This window comes from Ipomoea triloba, chromosome 1, assembly GCF_003576645.1.
Source record: "Ipomoea triloba cultivar NCNSP0323 chromosome 1, ASM357664v1".
NCBI lineage: Eukaryota > Viridiplantae > Streptophyta > Magnoliopsida > Solanales > Convolvulaceae > Ipomoea > Ipomoea triloba.
The window spans coordinates 18,264,901-18,277,640 of NC_044916.1; the positions used below are offsets into that span (position 1 = coordinate 18,264,901).

General features: G+C 35.0%; 2 long non-coding RNA genes across 2 annotated transcripts in view; both read left to right on the forward strand.

Moving 5' to 3' along the window:
- Window positions 1-7,800: 7,800 nt before the first annotated feature.
- On the forward strand, window positions 7,801-10,490 carry LOC115999211. Its single transcript, XR_004094002.1, has 2 exons — window positions 7,801-7,859; window positions 10,341-10,490. It is a non-coding gene; the product is annotated as an uncharacterized LOC115999211 (long non-coding RNA).
- Window positions 10,491-11,880: 1,390 nt separating this feature from the next.
- Window positions 11,881-12,740, forward strand: part of LOC116016909 — a 2,441-nt gene continuing 1,581 nt past the window's right edge. The window contains exon 1 of the long non-coding RNA XR_004097822.1: window positions 11,881-11,939. This is a non-coding gene — a long non-coding RNA (uncharacterized LOC116016909). The remainder of the gene's footprint in view (window positions 11,940-12,740) is intronic.

Sequence of the window (12,740 nt, forward strand, 5' to 3'; positions counted from 1 at the left end):
CTTATACTTGTGAAAATAGTGAAAGGAAATCAGGGTAGATTCTGGCAGTAACTTCCGAGATTTATTGGAAAAATTGGTAAGGTATTTTGATCCTATTTTTTTTAGACATGTAGTTCTATAAGTGTAGAACCCGCATATAAAATTTCATAATGATCGGAAAGTATAAAGTATGGTTTCGAATTTTTCCCAAAATTGGTCCAGAGAGACAAAATTTCCGGACAGCACACTGCCAAGGGGCAAATGGAATTTTCTGTGTTATTCGCGGACCAAAATGACCAAAACTTTTTATGGACATCAAGTACTATGAGTTGGGTTCTACCATAAAAATTTCAAGTGAAAAAGAGTTCGGGAACTATTTTTACCGGCTCAATCTTTCGGACTGCGCCAAGCTGAATTTACTGTCCAGAATAGGCAGAACGTGTTGGACGCGGACCTGGACGCGCGTCCACTGCGTCCGTCCAGTAGGTTCGAGAGTAAGAATAAATGGTGTAAGCTTGATTATTGATTATTGATGTTTAGATGATGATGGTGGTTGATGTTCGTGAGATCAAACTAAGCTTGATTGTTGTGATGTTAGATGATGGAATGGTAAGGATCCTAAGAGATTTATTAGGAGTATAAACATGATGATGTTGGACCGATTTTGATACTGATGATGGTGGCGTTTATTAAGCTTAATGGTGATTAGTATATTGCTAAATTATGGTTATGGTGACTAATTAGTTTGATTATGGACTTATAATGATTAAGGATGCTTAGTGATAGTTGAAATAGGAATTTATGAGCTTTATGTTGAGGTGTTTAAGTGCAAATATTATTGATTTTGGGAATGATTAAGGATTAATGATGAACTGATTATGTTAAGTATATTGATGATTGGGTGATGATAATTAAATTTTGATGAAGTAATAATGAGGATGAGATTATAAATTAGTGGTGTTGAAGGTACTGTAATGTTGTCATTGATGGTGGATTATGAAGAAATTAAGGTTAAGGGTTAGATATGGATTAAGTATAGTGAGGAGGTAATTAGTAGTTATTAAGTATGAATTACTTATGGGTTATGGATGATGTTGTTGCTTGAAGCTTAGGGATGATGTTAATATTATTGTTGTCGAAGTGATCTGTTTATATGATTGTTAGTGGTGAAATTACTGCTAAGGATAGAGTTAAATAAGGATGATGGAATAATGAATAATGTATTGATAATGGTGATGTCACTAAGTTGTTGAGCTAATTGACGATTATAGGTGAGGATGCATATTACCGTATGGTGATAATGAAGTGTGTGGCAATGAGGGGTTCATGGTTTAATAGTAATTATTAAATGTGAAGCATGATATGATAATTGTTGGTGATGATGCTACTAATTAGAGGATAATTAGGCTTAGTTTCTAATCATGGTAATTTTTGACATTGATGATGGGTTAAGAGATCATAATTACGTTATTATATATATATATATATATATATATGCGAAAGTATGTTTATACTGTTTAAAGTGCATAAGTGAGAAAGTAAAGAATGTGATAAAATGAAATTATGGTGTGAAGTTTGGAGACTATTCCTTTTAACATTCACAATGGATTCACAAACAATGGCCCTGAAGTGATTGGTGTTAACCACGTTGAGTAACCTTGTAGAAACATATCCAGGGTTACTAGAGCTAGTGACTAACCTGCGGGCTTGGAATCCCGACAAGGGTGTGCACACTAAAGGTCCTAGATCTGCTTCCCCTAGTTGGAATAACTAGGTTGTGGTGAGGTGGTGGAAATGAGAAGGAAATGGTGGTGTTAATTGGAATATCTTTAACTTTATTATGGTAAAGCTGGTTATTACTATTTAAATGCTTATATAATTATGACTGTGATGATGAGTATGATTATGGGTACCGATGAGAATTGGATTGTAATATGGACTGAAATTTATGATAAGGAGCAAGATTAAGGATGTTAATATGAATGGTGCTAGGAATCGATTGATTCATAAATGGTTGACTATGGGTTCGTACCATTATAATAATAGTATTAAGAATGGACATATGTAGTGTTAGTGGAATTTATATAAGGTATAACTAGGTAGATGGATTTCAAGTAAGAGACAGGTGAATGTTGATTCACTAAACACTTTTTGTACAAGTCTTCATTGTTAACTTATTTTCAGGTGAAATCTCATCAAATGGGTATAGTTACAAAACTCTCTTATGCGTGTTTTCAAACCTTTGTCTACTTTTAAGTGACATTGGATTTCCTTACTTAGCCGTCGCGCTAACTACACTTCAATGTGTTTCTTATCAGTTGCAGATTAGTGGACCCCTGTAGCCCAGCAAGCTCTGAACAGAAGAGAAGTACAGGTTGAGGTCTACTCTATCTTAGAATAGATACTCTGGAAGGAGGACTTCCTTATGTATTAAGTTTGATATTGATGTTGTAGTTTGATGTTGCATTTTGAGGTTGTAAGTTTAGCCTTAACGTTTGGGTATAGGAGAGATACCTAAGCGTGGCGGTAACACCCGGTTTTCTGCTGGCTAGATGTAAGCTTCCGCGACGCATTATCAGTGATTTTGTAATACAAGTAAGAGTTGAAAATTGGGGTGTTACAAATTGGTATCAGAGCCTAGGTTGAACCTTTGGGAATCAGGTCGAAGCCTAGGTTGTGATCAAAGTTTGATATGCTCTGTAACAAAGTGAAATCAGAGCATAAGGTAATAAGGTTTTGGAAATACGCTCTGTTACAGAGTGAAATCGGAGCTTAAGGTTATAAGATCTTGAGATAGATCAGAGTTTAGGTTGTGAGATCCTTGTTATGGGCAATAGAGTCTGATAAGCTCCGTTACATAGTGGAGATCAGAGCTTAGGATTTGAGATCCTTGTTATCGATAATAGAATTGGTGAAGCTCTGTTACAAAGTGGAATCTATCAGAGCTTAAGATTATAAGTTCTTGGAAACAGAGTTTGGTACGCTCTGTTATAACTTGGTATTAAGGCGGTTCGAATCTTTGGAGGTTAGATTGGAGCCTAGGTTGTGAAATTTTTGTAAGTTGTGAAACCTTGGATAATAAGAAGTAAGTTTCGAGGACGAAACTCTTTTTAAGGGGGGTAGAGTGTAATACCCCGTATTTTCCTAACATTATTATTTTATCCTAAGGCGTTGACATTCATAAGTTATGATCTTCAGATATTTCAAAAGAATTTTTATAAGTGAGTATAGTTGTTATTAAGCTGCGATCGAACGTCCCGGTCACGAACCGTAAAAATTTTAAGAGCTAGTATTCGGACCCGTTTGTCATAGGAAATGGATTTTTAGACACCATACTATTATTCTTGAATTTCCTATTTAATTAAATCAGCTCATAGCAGCGAAAATTTATTTTGATCGTACATCGCTAAATTTCGCGGTGCACCGAACCTAGCCCAATTTTGAGGGTTAGTCTGGATAAATTTTTAGTTTCGGAAATTATTCTATCTGGATTATTTTCTACCGAAACTTTATCTGTTTGGACCCCAACTGATAAGTTGGAAGATATTTTATTATTTTATTTTTTTTCCAATCTTATCACATAAGATTGTGATGTAGTATAAAAGCCAATTTTTTTTTCCTTTTTCCCTTGCTTTTGCCGAAATGAAGAGGAGAGGAGAGAGAAAGAGATCATCTTCATCATCTTCTTCCTCCATTGCTTCCATAGCTAATTTCCTTCACATCTCTCAAGAACGTTCGGTAAATCTTCGATTTTATTCGGTAAAAAGTTCTATTTTCCTTCCTAGAGCATGAATTTGAGAGTAATTTCTTGAAATCTCTTGTTATGGTGGTGCTTTTGATCCTAGGGTTTAAGGTGAAATTGGGGAAATCAACTCCAAAAGCCTTCTACGAGAACTAGTAACCCGGTTGAGGTAAGGAATTCCCTTAAGTTGGTTTAGTCACTTGAAATTAGATAATTGATTATTTGGTTGAAATATGGTGTTTTGGAGCTTTGGGAATATTTTTGTATACATGTTCATAGCTTGGATATGCTTGTATATGTTGTATTTATGTCCATATAGGCTTATACTTGTGAAAATAGTGAAAGGAAATCAGGGTAGATTCTGGCAGTAACTTCCGAGATTTATTGGGAAAAATTGGTAAGGTATTTTGATCCTATTTTTTTTAGACATGTAGTTCTATAAGTGTAGAACCCGCATATAAAATTTCATAATGATCGGAGTAGTGGAAGTATGGTTTTCGAATTTTCTCCAAACTGGTCCAGAGAGAAAAATTCCGGACAGCACACTGCCAAGGGCAAAGATGGAATTTTCTGTGTTTATTCGCTGACCAAAATGACCAAAACTTTTTATGGACATCAAGTACTATGAGTTGGGGTTCTACCATAAAAATTTCAAGTGAAAAAGAGTTCGGGAACTATTTTTACCGGCTCAATCTTTCGGACTGCGCCAAGCTGAATTACTGTCCAGAATAGGCAGAACGTGTTGGACGCGGACCTGGACGCGCGTCCACTGCGCGAGTCCAGTAGGTTCGAGAGTAAGATTAAATGGTGTAAGCTTGATTATTGATTATTGATGTTTAGATGATGTGGTTGTTTGATGTTCGTGAGATCAAACTAAGCTTGATTGTTGTTGATGTTAGATGATGGAATGGTAAGGATCCTAAGAGATTATTAGGAGTATAAACATGATGATGTTGGACCGATTTTGATACTGATGATGGTGGCGTTTATTAAGCTTAATGGTGATTAGTATATTGCTAAATTATGGGTTATGGTGACTAATTAGTTTGATTATGGACTTATAATGATTAAGGATGCTTAGTGATAGTTGAAATAGGAATTTATGAGCTTTATGTTGAGGTGTTTAAGTGCAAATTAGGAATTTATGAGCTTTATGTTGAGGTGTTTAAGTGCAAATATTATTGATTTTGGGAATGTGTTGAGGTGTTTAAGTGCAAATATTATTGATTTTGGGAATGATTAAGGATTAATGATGAACTGATTATGTTAAGTATATTGATGATTGGGTGATGATAATTAAATTTTGATGAAGTAATAATGAGGATGAGATTATAAATTAGTGGTGTTGAAGGTACTGTAATGTTGTCATTGATGGTGGATTATGAAGAAATTAAGGTTAAGGGTTAGATATGGATTAAGTATAGTGAGGAGGTAATTAGTAGTTATTAAGTATGAATTACTTATGGGTTATGGATGATGTTGTTGCTTGAAGCTTAGGGATGATGTTAATATTATTGTTGTCGAAGTGATCTGTTTATATGATTTGTTAGTGGTGAAATTACTGCTAAGGATAGAGTTAAATAAGGATGATGGAATAATGAATAATGTTATTGATAATGGTGATGTCACTAAGTTGTTGAGCTAATTGACGATTATAGGTGAGGATGCATATTACCGTATGGTGATAATGAAGTGTGTGGCAATGAGGGGTTCATGGTTTAATAGTAATTATTAAATGTGAAGCATGATATGATAATTGTTGGTGATGATGCTACTATAATTAGAGGATAATTAGGCTTAGTTTCTAATCATGGTAATTTTTGACATTGATGATGGGTTAAGAGATCATAATTACGTTATTATATATATATATATATATATATATATATATATATATATATATATATATATATATATATATATATGCGAAAGTATGTTTATACTGTTTAAAGTGCATAAGTGAGAAAGTAAAGAATGTGATAAAATGAAATTATGGTGTGAAGTTGGAGACTATTCCTTTTAACATTCACAATGGATTCACAAACAATGGGCCCTGAAGTGATTGGTGTTAACCACGTTGAGTAACCTTGTAGAAACATATCCAGGGTTACTAGAGCTAGTGACTAACCTGCGGGCTTGGAATCCCGACAAGGGGTGTGCACACTAAAGGTCCTAGATCTGCTTCCCCTAGTTGGAATAACTAGGTTGTGGTAAGGTGGTGGAAATGAGAAGGAAATGGTGGTGTTAATTGGAATATCTTTAACTTTATTATGGTAAGCTGGTTATTACTATTTAAATGCTTATATAATTATGACTGTGATGATGAGTATGATTATGGAGTACCGATGAGAATTGGATTGTAATATGGACTGAAATTTATGATAAGGAGCAAGATTAAGGATGTTAATATGAATGGTGCTAGGAATCGATTGATTCATAAATGGTTGACTATGGGTTCGTACCATTATAATAATAGTATTAAGAATGGACATATGTAGTGTTAGTGGAATTTATATAAGTGTATAACTAGGTAGATGGATTTCAAGTAAGAGACAGGTGAATGTTGATTCACTAAACACTTTTTGTACAAGTCTTCATTGTTAACTTATTTTCAGGTGAAATCTCATCAAATGGGTATAGTTACAAAACTCTCTTATGCGTGTTTTCAAACCTTTGTCTACTTTTAAGTGACATTAGATTTCCTTACTTAGCCGTCGCGCTAACTACACTTCAATGTGTTCTTATCAGTTGCAGATTAGTGTGGACCCCTGTAGCCCAGCAAGCTCTGAACAGAAGAGAAGTACAGGTTGAGGTCTACTCTATCTTAGAATAGATACACTGGAAGGAGGACTTCCTTATGTATTAAGTTTGATATTGATGTTGTAGTTTGATGTTGCATTTTGAGGTTGTAAGTTTAGCCTTAACGTTTGGGTATAGGAGAGATACCTAAGCGTGGCGGTAACACCCGGTTTTCTGCTGGCTAGATGTAAGCTTCCGCGACGCATTATCAGTGATTTTGTAATACAAGTAAGAGTTGAAAATTGGGGTGTTACAAATTGGTATCAGAGCCTAGGTTGAACCTTTGGGAATCAGGTCGAAGCCTAGGTTGTGATCAAAGTTTGATATGCTCTGTAACAAAGTGAAATCAGAGCATAAGGTAATAAGGTTTTGTAAATACGCTCTGTTACAGAGTGAAATCGGAGCTTAAGGTTATAAGTTGGTATTAAGGCGGTTCGAATCTTTGGAGGTTAGATTGGAGCCTAGGTTGTGAAATTTTTGTAAGTTGTGAAACCTTGGATAATAAGAAGTAAGTTTCGAGGACGAAACTCTTTTTAAGGGGGGTAGAGTGTAATACCCCGTATTTTCCTAACATTATTATTTTATCCTAAGGCGTTGACATTCATAAGTTATGATCTTCAGATATTTCAAAAGAATTTTTATAAGTGAGTATAGTTGTTATTAAGCTGCGATCGAACGTCCCGGTCACGAACCGTAAAAATTTTAAGAGCTAGTATTCGGACCCGTTTGTCATAGGAAATGGATTTTTAGACACCATACTATTATTCTTGAATTTCCTATTTAATTAAATCAGCTCATAGCAGCGAAAATTTATTTTGATCGTACATCGCTAAATTTCGCGGTGTACCGAACCTAGCCCAATTTTGAGGGTTAGTCTGGAATAAATTTTTAGTTTCGGAAATTATTCTATCTGGATTATTTTCTACCGAAACTTTATCTGTTTGGACCCCAACTGATAAGTTGGAAGATATTTTATTATTATTTTATTTTTTTTTTCCAATCTTATCACATAAGATTGTGATGTAGTATAAAAGCCAATTTTTTTTCCTTTTTCCCTTGCTTTTGCCGAAATGAAGAGGAGAGGAGAGAGAAAGAGATCATCTTCATCATCTTCTTCCTCCATTGCTTCCATAGCTAATTTCCTTCACATCTCTCAAGAACGTTCGGTAAATCTTCGATTTTATTCGGTAAAAAGTTCTATTTTCCTTCCTAGAGCATGAATTTGAGAGTAATTTCTTGAAATCTCTTGTTATGGTGGTGCTTTTGATCCTAGGGTTTAAGGTGAAATTGGGGAAATCAACTCCAAAAGCCTTCTACGAGAACTAGTAACCCGGTTGAGGTAAGGAATTCCCTTAAGTTGGTTTAGTCACTTGAAATTAGATAATTGATTATTTGGTTGAAATATGGTGTTTTGGAGCTTTGGGAATATTTTTGTATACATGTTCATAGCTTGGATATGCTTGTATATGTTGTATTTATGTCCATATAGGCTTATACTTGTGAAAATAGTGAAAGGAAATCAGGGTAGATTCTGGCAGTAACTTCCGAGATTTATTGGGAAAAATTGGTAAGGTATTTTGATCCTATTTTTTTTAGACATGTAGTTCTATAAGTGTAGAACCCGCATATAAAATTTCATAATGATCGGAGTAGTATAAGTATGGTTTTCGAATTTTTCTCCAAAACTGGTCCAGAGAGAGAAAAATTCCGGACAGCACACTGCCAAGGGCAAAAATGGAATTTTCTGTGTTTATTCGCGAACCAAAATGACCAAAACTTTTTATGGACATCAAGTACTATGAGTTGGGGTTCTACCATAAACATTTCAAGTGAAAAACAGTTCGGGAACTATTTTTACCGGCTCAATCTTTCGGACTGCGCCAAGCTGAATTACTGTCCAGAATAGGCAGAACGTGTTGGACGCGGACCTGGACGCGCGTCCACTGCGCGTCCAGTGGAGTCCAGTAGGTTCGAGAGTAAGATTAAATGGTGTAAGCTTGATTATTGATTATTGATGTTTAGATGATGTGGTTGTTTGATGTTCGTGAGATCAAACTAAGCTTGATTGTTGTTGATGTTAGATGATGGAATGGTAAGGATCCTAAGAGATTATTAGGAGTATAAACATGATGATGTTGGACCGATTTTGATACTGATGATGGTGGCGTTTATTAAGCTTAATGGTGATTAGTATATTGCTAAATTATGGGTTATGGTGACTAATTAGTTTGATTATGGACTTATAATGATTAAGGATGCTTAGTGATAGTTGAAATAGGAATTTATGAGCTTTATGTTGAGGTGTTTAAGTGCAAATATTATTGATTTTGGGAATGATTAAGGATTAATGATGAACTGATTATGTTAAGTATATTGATGATTGGGTGATGATAATTAAATTTTGATGAAGTAATAATGAGGATGAGATTATAAATTAGTGGTGTTGAAGGTACTGTAATGTTGTCATTGATGGTGGATTATGAAGAAATTAAGGTTAAGGGTTAGATATGGATTAAGTATAGTGAGGAGGTAATTAGTAGTTATTAAGTATGAATTACTTATGGGTTATGGATGATGTTGTTGCTTGAAGCTTAGGGATGATGTTAATATTATTGTTGTCGAAGTGATCTGTTTATATGATTTGTTAGTGGTGAAATTACTGCTAAGGATAGAGTTAAATAAGGATGATGGAATAATGAATAATGTTATTGATAATGGTGATGTCACTAAGTTGTTGAGCTAATTGACGATTATAGGTGAGGATGCATATTACCGTATGGTGATAATGAAGTGTGTGGCAATGAGGGGTTCATGGTTTAATAGTAATTATTAAATGTGAAGCATGATATGATAATTGTTGGTGATGATGCTACTATAATTAGAGGATAATTAGGCTTAGTTTCTAATCATGGTAATTTTTGACATTGATGATGGGTTAAGAGATCATAATTACGTTATTATTTTTATATATATATATATATATATATATATATATATGCGAAAGTATGTTTATACTGTTTAAAGTGCATAAGTGAGAAAGTAAAGAATGTGATAAAATGAAATTATGGTGTGAAGTTGGAGACTATTCCTTTTAACATTCACAATGGATTCACAAACAATGGGCCCTGAAGTGATTGGTGTTAACCACGTTGAGTAACCTTGTAGAAACATATCCAGGGTTACTAGAGCTAGTGACTAACCTGCGGGCTTGGAATCCCGACAAGGGGTGTGCACACTAAAGGTCCTAGATCTGCTTCCCCTAGTTGGAATAACTAGGTTGTGGTAAGGTGGTGGAAATGAGAAGGAAATGGTGGTGTTAATTGGAATATCTTTAACTTTATTATGGTAAGCTGGTTATTACTATTTAAATGCTTATATAATTATGACTGTGATGATGAGTATGATTATGGAGTACCGATGAGAATTGGATTGTAATATGGACTGAAATTTATGATAAGGAGCAAGATTAAGGATGTTAATATGAATGGTGCTAGGAATCGATTGATTCATAAATGGTTGACTATGGGTTCGTACCATTATAATAATAGTATTAAGAATGGACATATGTAGTGTTAGTGGAATTTATATAAGTGTATAACTAGGTAGATGGATTTCAAGTAAGAGACAGGTGAATGTTGATTCACTAAACACTTTTTGTACAAGTCTTCATTGTTAACTTATTTTCAGGTGAAATCTCATCAAATGGGTATAGTTACAAAACTCTCTTATGCGTGTTTTCAAACCTTTGTCTACTTTTAAGTGACATTAGATTTCCTTACTTAGCCGTCGCGCTAACTACACTTCAATGTGTTCTTATCAGTTGCAGATTAGTGTGGACCCCTGTAGCCCAGCAAGCTCTGAACAGAAGAGAAGTACAGGTTGAGGTCTACTCTATCTTAGAATAGATACTCTGGAAGGAGGACTTCCTTATGTATTAAGTTTGATATTGATGTTGTAGTTTGATGTTGCATTTTGAGGTTGTAAGTTTAGCCTTAACGTTTGGGTATAGGAGAGATACCTAAGCGTGGCGGTAACACCCGGTTTTCTGCTGGCTAGATGTAAGCTTCCGCGACGCATTATCAGTGATTTTGTAATACAAGTAAGAGTTGAAAATTGGGGTGTTACAAATTGGTATCAGAGCCTAGGTTGAACCTTTGGGAATCAGGTCGAAGCCTAGGTTGTGATCAAAGTTTGATATGCTCTGAAACAAAGTGAAATCAGAGCATAAGGTAATAAGGTTTTGTAAATACGCTCTGTTACAGAGTGAAATCGGAGCTTAAGGTTATAAGATCTTGGAGATAGATCAGAGTTTAGGTTGTGAGATCCTTGTTATGGGCAATAGAGTCTGATAAGCTCCGTTACATAGTGGAGATCAGAGCTTAGGATTTGAGATCCTTGTTATCGATAATAGAATTGGTGAAGCTCTGTTACAAAGTGGAATCTATCAGAGCTTAAGATTATAAGTTCTTGGAAACAGAGTTTGGTACGCTCTGTTATAACTTGGTATTAAGGCGGTTCGAATCTTTGGAGGTTAGATTGGAGCCTAGGTTGTGAAATTTTTGTAAGTTGTGAAACCTTGGATAATAAGAAGTAAGTTTCGAGGACGAAACTCTTTTTAAGGGGGGTAGAGTGTAATACCCCGTATTTTCCTAACATTATTATTTTATCCTAAGGCGTTGACATTCATAAGTTATGATCTTCAGATATTTCAAAAGAATTTTTATAAGTGAGTATAGTTGTTATTAAGCTGCGATCGAACGTCCCGGTCACGAACCGTAAAAATTTTAAGAGCTAGTATTCGGACCCGTTTGTCATAGGAAATGGATTTTTAGACACCATACTATTATTCTTGAATTTCCTATTTAATTAAATCAGCTCATAGCAGCGAAAATTTATTTTGATCATACATCACTAAATTTCGCGGTGCACCGAACCTAGCCCAATTTTGAGGGTTAGTCTGGAATAAATTTTTAGTTTCGGAAATTATTCTATCTGGATTATTTTCTACCGAAACTTTATCTGTTTGGACCTCAACTGATAAGTTGGAAGATATTTTATTATTTTTTTATTTTTTTTCCAATCTTATCACATAAGATTGTGATGTAGTATAAAAGCTAATTTTTTTTCCTTTTTCCCTTGCTTTTGCCGAAATGAAGAGGAGAGGAGAGAGAAAGAGATCATCTTCATCATCTTCTTCCTCCATTGCTTCCATAGCTAATTTCCTTCACATCTCTCAAGAACGTTCGGTAAATCTTCGATTTTATTTGGTAAAAAGTTCTATTTTCCTTCCTAGAGCATGAATTTGAGAGTAATTTCTTGAAATCTCTTGTTATGGTGGTGCTTTTGATCCTAGGGTTTAAGGTGAAATTGGGGAAATCAACTCCAAAAGCCTTCTACGAGAACTAGTAACCCGGTTGAGGTAAGGAATTCCCTTAAGTTGGTTTAGTCACTTGAAATTAGATAATTGATTATTTGGTTGAAATATGGTGTTTTGGAGCTTTGGGAATATTTTTGTATACATGTTCATAGCTTGGATATGCTTGTATATGTTGTATTTATGTCCATATAGGCTTATACTTGTGAAAATAGTGAAAGGAAATCAGGGTAGATTCTGGCAGTAACTTCCGAGATTTATTGGGAAAAATTGGTAAGGTATTTTGATCCTATTTTTTTTAGACATGTAGTTCTATAAGTGTAGAACCCGCATATAAAATTTCATAATGATCGGAGTAGTGGAAGTATGGTTTTCGAATTTTTCTCCAAAACTGGTCCAGAGAGAAAAATTCGGACAGCACACTGCCAAGGGCAAAGATGGAATTTTCTGTGTTATTCGCGACCAAAATGACCAAAACTTTTTATGGACATCAAGTACTATGAGTTGGGGTTCTACCATAAAATTTCAAGTGAAAAAGAGTTCGGGAACTATTTTTACCGGCTCAATCTTTCGGACTGCGCCAAGCTGAATTACTGTCCAGAATAGGCAGAACGTGTTGGACGCGGACCTGGACGCGCGTCCACTGCGCGTCCAGTGGAGTCCAGTAGGTTCGAGAGTAAGATTAAATGGTGTAAGCTTGATTATTGATTATTGATGTTTAGATGATGTGGTTGTTTGATGTTCGTGAGATCAAACTAAGCTTGATTGTTGTTGATGTTAGATGATGGAATGGTAAGGATCCCTAAGAGATTATTAGAGTATAAACATGATGATGTTGGACCGATT